Source organism: Rhamphochromis longiceps, linkage group LG7 (genome assembly GCF_057381845.1).
Source record: "Rhamphochromis longiceps isolate RC_006_pf linkage group LG7, R_longiceps_female_GT1.1, whole genome shotgun sequence".
NCBI classification, from domain to species: domain Eukaryota; kingdom Metazoa; phylum Chordata; class Actinopteri; order Cichliformes; family Cichlidae; genus Rhamphochromis; species Rhamphochromis longiceps.
In genome coordinates, this window is record NC_140563.1 from 17,751,313 (window position 1) to 17,763,877 (window position 12,565).

Sequence of the window (12,565 nt, forward strand, 5' to 3'; positions counted from 1 at the left end):
CATCAAACATGTTCATAGAGATGGATAAATCAGGGCAGTGACTTTTATGACAGCTGGATGTCGTCCTCCAGTGCAAAATACTTTAATCTAGTGGATGTTATCAACATATTATTTTAAGATAGTAGAGTTGAGTGATTTATTGATTTGCACAAATATCCAGTGTGCATGATCTGCGACCATAAAGTGCAGATAACTACTAATTGCGGCAGATGATTTTTAATTTCACTGCTGATGATCACACATTAGAATCAGTTTGATTTATTCAAAAGAAATCCACCTTCATGTGCATGAAGTGTGATATTGGATTTTACTGTTTAAGCTTTCCGTACACAAGAAAATCTGTTATTTGTTTTTTCAGGCTTCAGTCATTGTGTGTAAATTGTGTGTGTGGCTCTTTGTGTTTTAAACTGCCACAGCAATCACTCAACAGTATGTTCTGCAATAGTGAAAAACAAATAATAGGTCACAAAAAGGAAGATGATATGAGCAATGCAACATTACCCCCTCCCTAATCTATTCAGGAGGGAGTAACATTGCACTATTAGTTGTCCAATTAGCTGCCAGGTTTTCTGAAAATAATGCACAGCAAACCATCCGATATCTGAGAAATATATCTACCTAAACAAATGTAGACACAAATACCTGTAAATGCGCAAATTTGTCCATTCTGGTCAGAGTAGTGTTGTTAAATGGCATAAACTGAATATACTGCATCTCTAATAGCATGTACAGAAGGTGGGGAATGATCCTCTTTTATTCCCGTCACCGGCGGGGTTCTGCTGAGTCAGAAGTCTTGGGTAAATCGTGCTGAAAGAAAAAGCAGAATCCAGCCAGACACAAGGCTTATGCTTTGCCACTGCATTCTGTGCTCTGCTCCACATGCTCTCCTTCTGAGAGATTTGCATTGGTATTGATTAGTCAGGGAGCTCATGATTTAAGACCAGATGTAAAGTGCTTGCTAAAAGTAAGAAGGTGTACTTTACACCTCTTTGCACAATTCTCCTGACTTTTTCAGGGACCGTCTGCTTCATCTTAATGGATGTCATTAGACTGGGTTTGGTCTCAAGCATCATCTGGAGCTCTCTTGAACTGCTCCATTTGCTATGATGATTTGAAGGATTAGTGCAGACATTTGTACCATCGATACCTGATTTCATTGGGTACATTCTACTGTAAGTGCATTTCCAACACTAAAATACATTTCTCCTGTTGCTTGCTCTCTTATTTTCCATAATAACCTATGAAAGTTTAATGAACCCCATATTTAAGGTGACTTAGCATATTGAAAGATTCGAGGCCTCTGTGTGATTTTAATGAAATTCAATAAGGTTAATCAGTCCATTACTCAGAGTTTTGTTGTCCCACTGCAAAGCTTTATTTTTTTCCTTTTAGCATTTTCATACAATGCATCTAGTTGCTGTGGTGATACAGACTGAAAGCTTCCTCAGATGAATTTATTATGTGAGCCTCACGAGGCTAAACCTTTCTTAAACCTTCTGGTATCCCCTCGACCAAATCCCTGCTCTGTAACACTTGCTCAGCATCTTCCTGGTTACTGCAACCCAAAGGCAGTGTGTGAGCGTTTGTATAACACTGCTGCCTCCTGTCCCCTAAATAGAATAGATTGCACTTAAAAACCTTATACCCCCCACAGGCTGAGTGAAAAACTCACAGCTGGGAAGAGCTGAATAATATATCATCCTTTTGCAGTTTGCTCATGAGTAGCTCCACTGAAGAGGTTTGCAAAAGGCACATTACTTATTTTAGCTTTTCTTTCTTTCCCCTCCAGGACGCGGTAAAGTGGTCCCTAAACTTTTAAAGTTATTATTTTAGTTACAGGAGAAAAGTGCTGACATTTTTATGTACTAAGGACATAATAAAGCGGTTAGTATTTACAGTAAGAGAAATGTATAGATAGATATAGATATGTTCTGTTTATCCAGCAGTTATACATCCAGCTTTACTTCTCCATTGCAGTTATTTTTCACAAATATAAGACGATTTAAAATGATACACACGTTCCACATTCCTAGTGTATAATCACGATGTCCTTTTTATATCTGTTTCCAAAGTAAACACACATCAGATAACATCAGATAATTATTTTACTTATATTGCATCTGGTTTGTAAAGATCAGTTTGAAAGATAAAGCACAGTGACAGGTTCAATCATTTATTCGTAGTTTTACATTTTGGAGGTCAGATGACTCCCAGTTTACATTTGTGCGATGCTTAATAACTTTACCAACTGGAGGAATTATAAGTAAGAATTAATCTTGTGGCTAGTGTAGGTAAAAGAAAGCTAAGAACACTTAATCCTTTCCCAAGTGATTGCTTTCTTGTGTTTTCTTTTTAACGTGTGGAGATTAGTTCAAAGAATTCAAAGAATAGCCAAATTGTTGTTGCCATTCTGCTACATATATAAATATATATATTAGAAATCTGCTTTGGATTGGGAGAATTACATCAAGTTTACAGCAAACATGCAACAACACACCTTCATGTCTTATCTCCACTGTGCTGGTCCTGCGTCTCTGAGTGAAGCCTGTGTTTTATTGATTTCTTTTCTACCTTTACTTTCTCTCTGACAGTAAAGAGGGGGTGATTATGACAGCGCTGATGATATGTGTGGCTTCCTGCCAGGCTAATGATGGAGCAAAGTCGACGAGTGAATGTTGTATCAATTTGTATTTCTCTGTGTCTGTGTGTGGGTGTTTCAACACGTATCTGTGAGTGGGACCAGAGGGCTTAAGAGATTAAACCACAGCCAGGCCACAGTGAGAAGAGAAGACCCCTCTGTGAAGCGTTCTCACTGCAGGGAGGCTTCTTCTCATTGGCGTCCCATTTGCATGGCTCCCTGTCCTGCTCGGGGAATTGGCCTTTTCTTTTCTTATCGTCCCTCCCTCCTCCTTTGCACCTTGGAGAGAGAGTGCTTCCATCCAGCAGGATTGCTTGTTTCTGAGGCAGACAATAGAGCAGAGTATTTAGGACACTTGGCAGGCATGTTGGAGGGGATGGGGACATGGGCCGCTAAGTAGCTCATCTCGTCACATAGCCACTGGCATGATAGCACTCGGCAGCAAGGTAAGCACTGAGCAAAGTCACACACACACACACACACACACACACACACACACACACACACACACACACACACACACACACACACACACACACACTATGCCCTAATTGTTTTTCTGTGTGTCTTTTACAACTCTTACAGAGTGCTGATGGGTTTCCACTAATAGGTAACCCCCTGCTTGTCTTCACTATAATGCAATTAAACGGGGTATTTGTGGCTTATTTAATGATTATATTTAAACATTCCCTTTGTCTGGTTAATCTCTGGTCTACTGTTAGACCCACACATTCTAATAAGAGGATGAATGAGAACTTAAATTAATCTTCTTATTGTTCTATAACCATTTATTGTCTATAGCCAATGAAGAAAAGAAAAATCCTCTGAGACTTCTCTTTGTGCAATTTGAAGGCATTGATTGTTTTTCTTCATATACTTTAGGATACCGCTTCCTTATCAAGTGTAAGTAACACTCTGTGGCCAGGTAATTACAGTTATTTACTACAGTATATTTCCATTAGTAAATGGGGACCGAGACATGTAGCTTGTAAAGAATGTCAGCGCTCTCCCATAGAAACAGCTTAGCCAACATCTTTATTGGACAGATGTGGCATGAAGTAATTAAGTGGAGCACTCTTTTCTTGATGGAAAGCACGTCTCCTCTGACCTTTTGCCTTTCTTGACATAATTTATCATACATGATGTGGCACACTTTCCATACTTGGAAAGACACATCTGAAAGCTTTCACCCCGTGCATTACCCTACTGTACCGAGGGACGAATCACACTCTGCCGTGGCTGTTGCATTGAAAGGTCATTGCTCTTCTGGATCACAGTTAATTACATTAACATAAAAATAATCTCCAAAGTTTTTTTGGGTAATGGTGACGTCTAAGTGCCAGGCAGGAGATGTCAATCTTATTCATTCATTCATATTCTGTTATGTTATATGAAGGCGACTAACAAATACGACACCATACTTTTTTTGTAATAGTTTTCACTGTGTCTTCTTTCCCCCTTTCAAAAATAGAAGAAGGTCAGAAAAATCAGGTCACTGTGAGGTTGTGGGTTCATGGTTCCACCGTTCAGGAGCAGCATTAGATGCTGGCTGCTAAGTACGAGTGGTCTGTCAGTGACAGCTGCTTCATCAAAAATAAAAGTTGTTATTGTTCTAATGACTCGAGTCACTTTTCCCTTCCATTTGCATGAATTTACAGACGCTCCTTAATTTGAGGTTAATGCAGTTCATACAGCGGGCCAGCTCCAGTGTTCGTGGGTTCAAGACTGTAGTCATTGATATTCAGGTCAGCTGAGGTTGCTGAGCCTGTGTGGCCAAAGGGGGGTTGGAGGAGGTAGTGGTGTTGGGGGACATTGTGTTGACTGCAGGGGTTAAGATAAATAGTTTACATTAGCATGACAGATTCTGTTGGGCGAGAGAGCGCGGAAGCGAGAGGACAGACAAGAGAGCCAGTCATAACCGTATCATCTGAAGCTGGATTACATTATTCTGAGGCTAAAATAACATTATTCAGAGTGCTCTCTCTCTGTCTGTCTGTCTCTCACACATACACTAAATTGAATGGAAACATGATTTCAAACTTGCAAAAAGAACACCCCTGCGGGCTGTACTGTTGTTCATAATTAGATGATGTTGAATCTGAATGCATCATTTTCTTTATCAGTGAATAATCAGACAAACAGTTAACGCACATTGTTAGCTTAATTGCTAAAACGCAGGAACAAGATAAACATGGTGTCAGCTGCTGAAAAGAAGCTTTTAGACGTCCTTGCTCTTTACACTCCTACACTGCTGAAAGGAAGGAGTCTCTATTCTGGCTGTGGGAGAAATCAAGCTGTTACAATCTGAAAAATAAAGTTATTTTTTCCATCAAGTGCCGAACCATTTCCTGCTTAACAACAGGGGGTCCATGCTTCACAAAACACAGAGATAGCAGCTTTTTTTTTCTTCTTCTGCAGGTGTAGTTGTGTGTGCGCCTTGGGGCTTACTGTTTTATCTGCTGTATAATAGGCTTGGAAAGCCCTTGTCTGTGTGCTGTACTTAACTGAATCATTCTGTTAGGCACCTCAGAGACAGGAACATCTTTACCTGTAGCCAAGGTCCTATTTTCCACACAGATACAATATATGAAGTGCGTCTTTCTGTGTCGGGGTTGACGAGACAAATGGGCTGTCTATGGCTTAGTTGAAATCTAAATCAATGATTTCGTCATAAATAATTCATTGGCTAGACTAATGCATCATCGCTGGTCTGTGGTGAAATTGTACCGATTCAGCATAACAAACAAATGGACTACAGCTGGTGTGTGATTTTGCTCAAGATTTTATGATCTTACCAGGGATGAAAAGATTAAATGATGTTCTTGTCTTTCTTGCTTTCTCTTTCTTGTCTGAATTTTGATGGGAAAACATTTATTCATTTATTTAAGTGGGCCACCAGTAAAAGTAAATGTAATTTTGTATGTTTATGTATAAAACCTCTAATCCTAACCCCATGACTTCATTAAACTAAAATAGAAAAACACACATCTCCATGGGCTCTGGATGAATTGAGCTAAAGAGACTAAATAGCAGTGCCCCTTAAAGCAGACAAAGACACAGCTGCCTCTCAGAGATGATGTCAGACCCAATGTCACACTATGTCATCATAATTCCTCTCCTTTAATGACTTTATTCTGTGATGACATTTTTCTATCTATCTATCTATCTATCTATCTATCTATCTATCTATCTATCTATCTATCTATCTATCTATCTATCTATCTATCTATCTATCTATCTATCTATCTATCTATCTATCTATCTGATATTTTTAAACCCCTAATATAAAGCATATGTGGGGAAAACAGTTATGAGCATTCTGTCTGAGATTACATGACATGATTAAAAACAAAAGTTGTTGAAATTTTGTTGTTCTTAAATACTAAACATTCAACGTTTGTGCTTGGCATCAAGGTACATTATTGCCTGACATTGCCATTTGCACCAACACTGGCACACACAGTTCAAATGCAGTTCCCAAGCAATTAAAAGGAAATAACTAAAAGGAAAACTGACTTAACTCTCTCTCTTTTTTTTATCTTATTTTGAATAAATAAAAAGCTGACTGACAGGAAATTTTATTACCCTCACAGCAAGAAGGCCCTGGGTTTAAATCCACCATTTGGCCTTTTCTGGCTGGAGTTTGCAGGTTCTCCAAGCTGTCTGCGTGAATTTTCATTTTGTGTGGCAGCTGAAGAGAGTTACGTAAATATTGTCATCTTACGTTTGGCAATGAAGCAACTAATCATGTTTTAAATTTCTTACACTGATTTACAGCACATCACGATCATTAGGTAGTGAAATAAAACTATAGTTGTCCTAATTCTATAAGAAACACCCCTAAAGACAGATGATTAAAAAACTTCTGCTGGTGTCTTGGCGCCCAAAACCACAGAATATATTTGGAAGTTCAGGGCATGGACTCCTACATACCTCCTACTACAAACCTGCTTTCTGGGTGCACACGGACGACCAAAAACTGAACAGACAAGCAGCAGTGTCTCACATTGAAGGACATGCACTAATAAATTTAATTATCTTCTATTTAGCTGTTTTTTTTTAATTATATCCTCAATCAATCACTTATTTGTCTGTTCGTCTTTACTAGATTTAGGACATGTTTTTTTTTCTTGTGAAATAAGGCATGACTGGGATGCTGCAGGAGATGATGCTGTGTCTAAGCAGTGCTCATTTTCCCCTCTCAAACTGATTAAGACCAATCCAGAGTTAACCTCGTCTTAGCTTCCTCTTGTAGGATTACTGCAAATCTGATGTTAATGACTGATTGTGGTGGTGATTATGATTGTATGTGTAAGGAGTGGTGGGGGGTTGAGGCGGTATTCTGGAGTGGGTGGTGGTGGATGGTATTTGAGCTTGTTTTTGAAGTCTACCAAATGGTTACTTTGTAGAGCACAAAGTAACCATGTCCATTTCTCCTCCCTACTTCACTGTGGCTGCCTGAGTATTAAAAAAAGGAGAAAAAAAGTTACTCAATTATGCAACTCACATCAGGCTAAACACAGAAAAGGAGGGGTTTCACTGACTTCCATTTCAGTAGCACCCTTAGGGAATTGTGGGGTTGTGATAAAAAGAGCAAAAGACAGTATTGGCCATTGGACTGGAGCAAAAAATCCCAGAATCTGCCCTTAAGAAGACTGTAACTTGACAAAATTTGATTTTGGTGGAATGAGGTTGGGAATCCTAAGAGGAGCAAGGAGAGAGAATGTGCTTGAAATTCATAAAGCAAAGCAACACTGGTTGCAGCAGTAACAGTTAGCAGCTCTGGCCACGTCCAAAGTATGATTTATGGGGAAGACGTCCGGGGTCCTGTGATTTACAGTGATGATTGGAGCGCTCATCAAGTGCATTCAGGCTGCTGAAATAAGATAAAAGAGAAGGAGGCCCGAATATTGTTTTTCAGAGTCTGCTGTTTTGCCATGTTGAACCAGTCTTATGTGTTTTTACAGTTTTTTACTCAAGTAACATTTCTTAATGAGGTAGATGAGATTCTTCTTCTTCTTTCACTTTGTACTTGAATGCTATAAGAAGGCTTTTCGTGGTATCCCCTAATCTCTTAAGTGCATCTATTAGGAACATTTATGATTAATGAGTTACAGCTATCTACAGTAGCAGTATAGCTGCAAAGTGGAGAGAGGAGAGGTTGAGTTCTAGTAAACGGCGGGTTTTCGGCCTTTCCCTGACACTAAGAGATGAATGTCTTCAATAGATGAGCAGAGCACCCCAGGTTTTCGTTCCACAACAGCAGTGTTGTTCTAGATTAAAATGAGTGTTTGCGTTGTTTGATTGCCGTTCACAAAAGAACCCCCACAGCACAGAAACTGGTGCTTTTGAAAAGTGTTGCTAGGATACAATCCAGCGTAAAGATGAAATCCCTTCTCTGCGGCTTTCGAGGAGCTGTGCAGCTCGGACATCATGTCCCAGCATACCGTGCACATGGTATGGTTTACAGTGCGTCTGCCTGTTTATGGCGCGGCTCATTTTTGTGTGCGTCCCTGCCATGCGTCGGCGTATTAAAACATTTAGTCATACAGTAAGTCCAGCTTTGTTTGTGTCATGCAAAGCTGCCATATTACATGCACTTTCTTCTGTCATAATCCGTTTTTCTGTAATAAGACTCCATTTGTCTGGCGAGTGCTGATATCTCAATCCTACTGTCACACCTCTGAGTCTCTGCCAGCTGACACCTCAGGCTGTTCACAAAGAATCAATAGTGTCTGCCTCATGTTCAATTATACTCTAATCAACACTCACCAAACCAGAATGACCTCAGACAGGTCTGCTGGTATTGAGCTGATGCTCAGTGCTGTAACACCAGAAAATTAATATATGAGTGTAGACGAGGCCTCCAGGTTTGGGTTGATTGACAGATAAAACTGTGGAGTAAATTGGAGAATTTTCTCTGTGTTATTACTCTGCCGGCTCTCAAAATGTCAAAAGATGTAAAAATGTTTTTTTCTTTCCCTGTGGGTTCGTTTTGTGGGCAGTACAATTTGAATTTCTTCTAAACACATGAACCATTTCCAGTGTGACCTGATTCTACACCCTTAAGTAAATAAAGATATTGAATTAACAATTTCACGCCAAATATTTTCCACCTTTATGTGATCTCTCCTCCGCTTCTTATCTCTGTCAAAGCTCTCTTTGTGTTCCCTCACACACACACAAACACACAGCTGTTGCTTTTCATATTGTGTTACTGGGAATGAGGCTGAGAGCTGGTGGCGTGGCGTTAAGATTTTAGGGGTAGTGAGTAAGAGACGAGACGCCTGCTCAGCTTAACCAGCGCTCAGGGTTTCTTCAGGAAATTGTCCAAATGCCAATCATCAGGTGTCAACCTTTCAAGGATCCGACGCCTTTGAGGCTGACGGGAATCAGAGACGTGGTGAAGATGAATTTTCACTGTCATGGTCCACGTAGTGGCGACAAATGGCTAGTTAAACTTGTTATGTGCTGTGACACAAGTTGATCGTGATTCTGTTTCCACGTTAGAGACACTGTAATGCTGTGATAAGAAGACTACACTTTGAATAATAAAAATGAAAAATAATAAACACGCACACACACACACAGACTCAGAGGATAGGGAGAGAGAGAGCATAGAGAGTGATAGAGAGAAAAGGATGAGTCAAACCAGGAGGATCAGGAAACCATGACAGATACTTCTAGAGTATGATGTTTTTATGATTGATTGTGTTTATTATCCCCCTGTTACCTTACCCTGTGTTCTCAGGAGTGAAGAAACAGGTTGGGAGTGATAGTGGAAAAGAAGAGAGGAAAAAAGTGTGGTGTAAAGGAAAAGTATAAGGGAAAAATAGGCAAAAAGAAAGGGATAGAAAGGAGGAAAGAGACAGAGGAATGAAAACCCCAGAAATCCGTTATGAGCATGCACTAGGTGATGGGCAATGGTGAGGAAAGAAACCTCCATCAGTACCAGGCCATCTATCGCAACCGGTTGGGGGTTGAGGGGGAGAGAGGGAAAAGGGTGAAGAAGGGAGGGAGAGGGTTGTGGAGGTAGGTGAGAAAGGCAGAGAGGGTAATGGAGGGAGAGAGGAGGGGTGAAAAAAGGAGATGGGGAATAAGGTGGAGGAAGAGAAGGCAGCTTTTGTTCATGATTATGTGATGAAGCAGCAGAGGTCTTCTTCTGGAAAAACCTGAAGCACTTTTTTCTTCTTTTTCAGAAACTGTTCCTGGAGCTGTCAGGGGTTTTTTTTGCTTTTTTTTTTTTTTTTTTTAACTTAAACGATTGTTTCTGTGTTCAGCTCCTTGAATTTCTTGAACCTTTTGTCCAGTTCTTCAAATCTGGCTTTGTTTCAGTTCTTTGTATTTCTCCTCCTGAATTTTCTTTGCCTCGTGCTTGTGTGTCTTCTTCTGTTATACTGTGCTGTGTTGTAACTCCTGATTTCTCTTCTACATTTCTTGAATCGTTCCTGTACTTTAAGCTAGAGTACTTGGAGCTGTTGTTTTTTTCCCCCCACAATTTCTTGGATCCTACACTGCATCTCTGCATATTTTCCCAGTTCCTCCTTTTCTTCTTTCCTTTTATTTTCCTGGGCTCCATGGTTTTTTTCCTTGACTTCATTATAAAAAAGTCTTTTTGTTCTCCAAGTATTGGAGAATAAGTTGGATCGCCCTCTGCATTTCTTCCTGTTGCTCTTTCTCTTTAAGCATTTTGGGATTCCTTGCCAGCGTGTCATCAAACATTACTTGCAGCGCTTGATGCTTTTTATCCACGTCTTGGAGCTTGCTCTGCATTTCTGTGCGCTGTGCAGTGCTTCGTCAAGTATTATTTGCAAGCTTTCATTATTTTCTCCGTATCTTGAATCTTGAACTGCAGCTCTTTGTGCATTTCTTCAATGTTGTAGAGCTTGTAGTGGAGTTGTCTGTTTTTAATAATCTCCTGTTTCTTGTCTTTAAACACTTTTACATTTCTTTCCAGTGCTTGATGAAATGAAAAGGCTTTCCAACTGTACAACATTGATTGCCAAGAAGTAGAGCTGGACGATATGAGATTTTTTCATATCACGATATGTTTTTTTCATTTCAGGCGATAACGATATCTATCACGATATAAGCCAAATAACTATATTTGTAAGATTTAAATGTGCTGTTGCTCACAAGTAAAATGTGAAATAATCAGCAGCTTGTTTTTATTTAAATATTTATTTCCCATAATAAGTTCAACAGGGTAGATGTACTTAAGGAACATGAGACTTTTTCAGATAAATAAAGGCAAATATTGCAAACTACACAAAAGGCAGCCGCTAAAGCGTTTAAGTTTCAAAATAGAACAAACGAAACAGACTAAATTGTCAATTCCACTTAGAAACAAAATATTAATTCTAAAAATAAATCTTAGTTTGTTTTACAGAAGAACAGACAAAACTGACTAACTTTTGTCAATATCAAATAAACTGAGAACTAAAAGGAAATTCTCAATCTCTCCTTGTTGTATAGCTGAGCTTTTCAAACAGTTTTAACAGTTACTTTAGTCTGACAAAAGCCGAATGACGAATTAGCGCTTCCAGTCAGAGACTGAGGCTACGTCCACACGTACACGGGTATTTTTGAAAACGGAGATTTTCCTTTTTCGTTTTAAAAAATAATCCCGTCCACACATAAAGGCAGAAATGAAGGAAAACGCTGCTATGAACATGCCAAAGCAGCAGGTGGCGCTAGATTCCTAACCGTGCAGAAATGTTGGCCAATCAGAAGTCTAGAAGCCTCGGTGGGAAAAAGTAAACAAAGCTGGGGCATAGAAGCAGAACCGAGTCGTATGTGTGGAGGGACAGTAACTGTGTGTATATGTAAGCATTTAAACACTGCAGAGAGTAGAATTAACAGTATTGTAGAAATTCATTTCACCGAAACAATAACGTGGCGCACAGTGTGACGCATGTATTTCCAGACTTGCTTTCGGCACAATTTACAGTGCACGCTACTCTGTTTTTTGTCAGACTTGAAATAGCCGAAATACCTTCCCACTACGGAACTTCTATGGCTCTTCCGTTCGACAATCTCTCCGGCATTGGAACCATCATCTGTTTACTCTTCGGCACACTCATTTCCTCCATTACCCGCTGGCTGCTTCCCAAACAAACACACGTGCGGCTTGGCACTTGTGCTGTAGTAACAAGTCACGCGACATGACGCTGCGGCTGTGATTGGTTCGGCTCTGCGCTACTTAATTTAGATTGGCTGACCTTTTTTTATTTTTTATTTTATTTTTTTAAGAGGACAAGAGCGGCGAGGTCTATCGCGATAGCTTAATTTCTCTATCGAGTAAAAGTTATATCGCGATACATATCGTTATCGTTCTATCGCCCAGCTCTACCAAGAAGCTTTGTTATCACACAGAAATTATTGCCCAAACAGAAATGTTCTTATTTTTTGTGCCTAGTTATTCTTTTTCCCCTTTCGTTCTGTGTCATTTATCCTCCCCTATCACCTCCTATGTCATGTTTTAGTGTTTTTTATTCAGATCTTCAGGTGTTTTCTCATATGGATCTGTTTTCTTAGTTTCTTTTTGTTTATTCATTTATGGTTTTAAACTTTTGTCTCTTGCATTTTGAGCCTTTTAGCTCTTATTGTGTTTGAGTTGTAGATACTCTGTGATTTGTGATAGTTTTCCCACTGATTTTTTTATACTGTATGGTTACTTCTGTGTTCATTTGTCATCCTCTCAGTTAGCTCCTTATTTACTTTGGTAGCTGACTCTCTTCTTGGCCTTGTTCTTAGTTATATTTGTTTCCTGTCTCATTATCTTGACCGTCTTTAGCAGATTACGTTTTGTTAGTCATTATTTTGCCATAGTAATCAAGCCAGGGGTTGTTTTTATAATCTATCTGTGAACTTTGTACTGGCTATAAAATTGATGTTTCTAACTGTCAAATTTTCTGCTTTTTTTCC

At 39.5% G+C, this 12,565-nt stretch overlaps 1 protein-coding gene across 5 annotated transcripts in view; it reads left to right on the forward strand.

Moving 5' to 3' along the window:
• cntn1a (contactin 1a) overlaps positions 1–12,565 on the forward strand; it is a 65,864-nt gene that overhangs the window by 20,821 nt on the left and 32,478 nt on the right. The window contains exon 1 of one of the 5 annotated variants that reach the window (XM_085412657.1): positions 2,690–3,084. The exons of 3 other annotated variants lie outside the window; for them this stretch is intronic. The gene's annotated coding sequence lies outside the window, so the exon portion shown is untranslated. Of the gene's footprint in view, positions 1–2,689; positions 3,085–10,672; positions 11,464–12,565 lie in introns of those variants that run through there. One more of the 5 variants, XM_085412658.1, reaches the window with a different exon arrangement.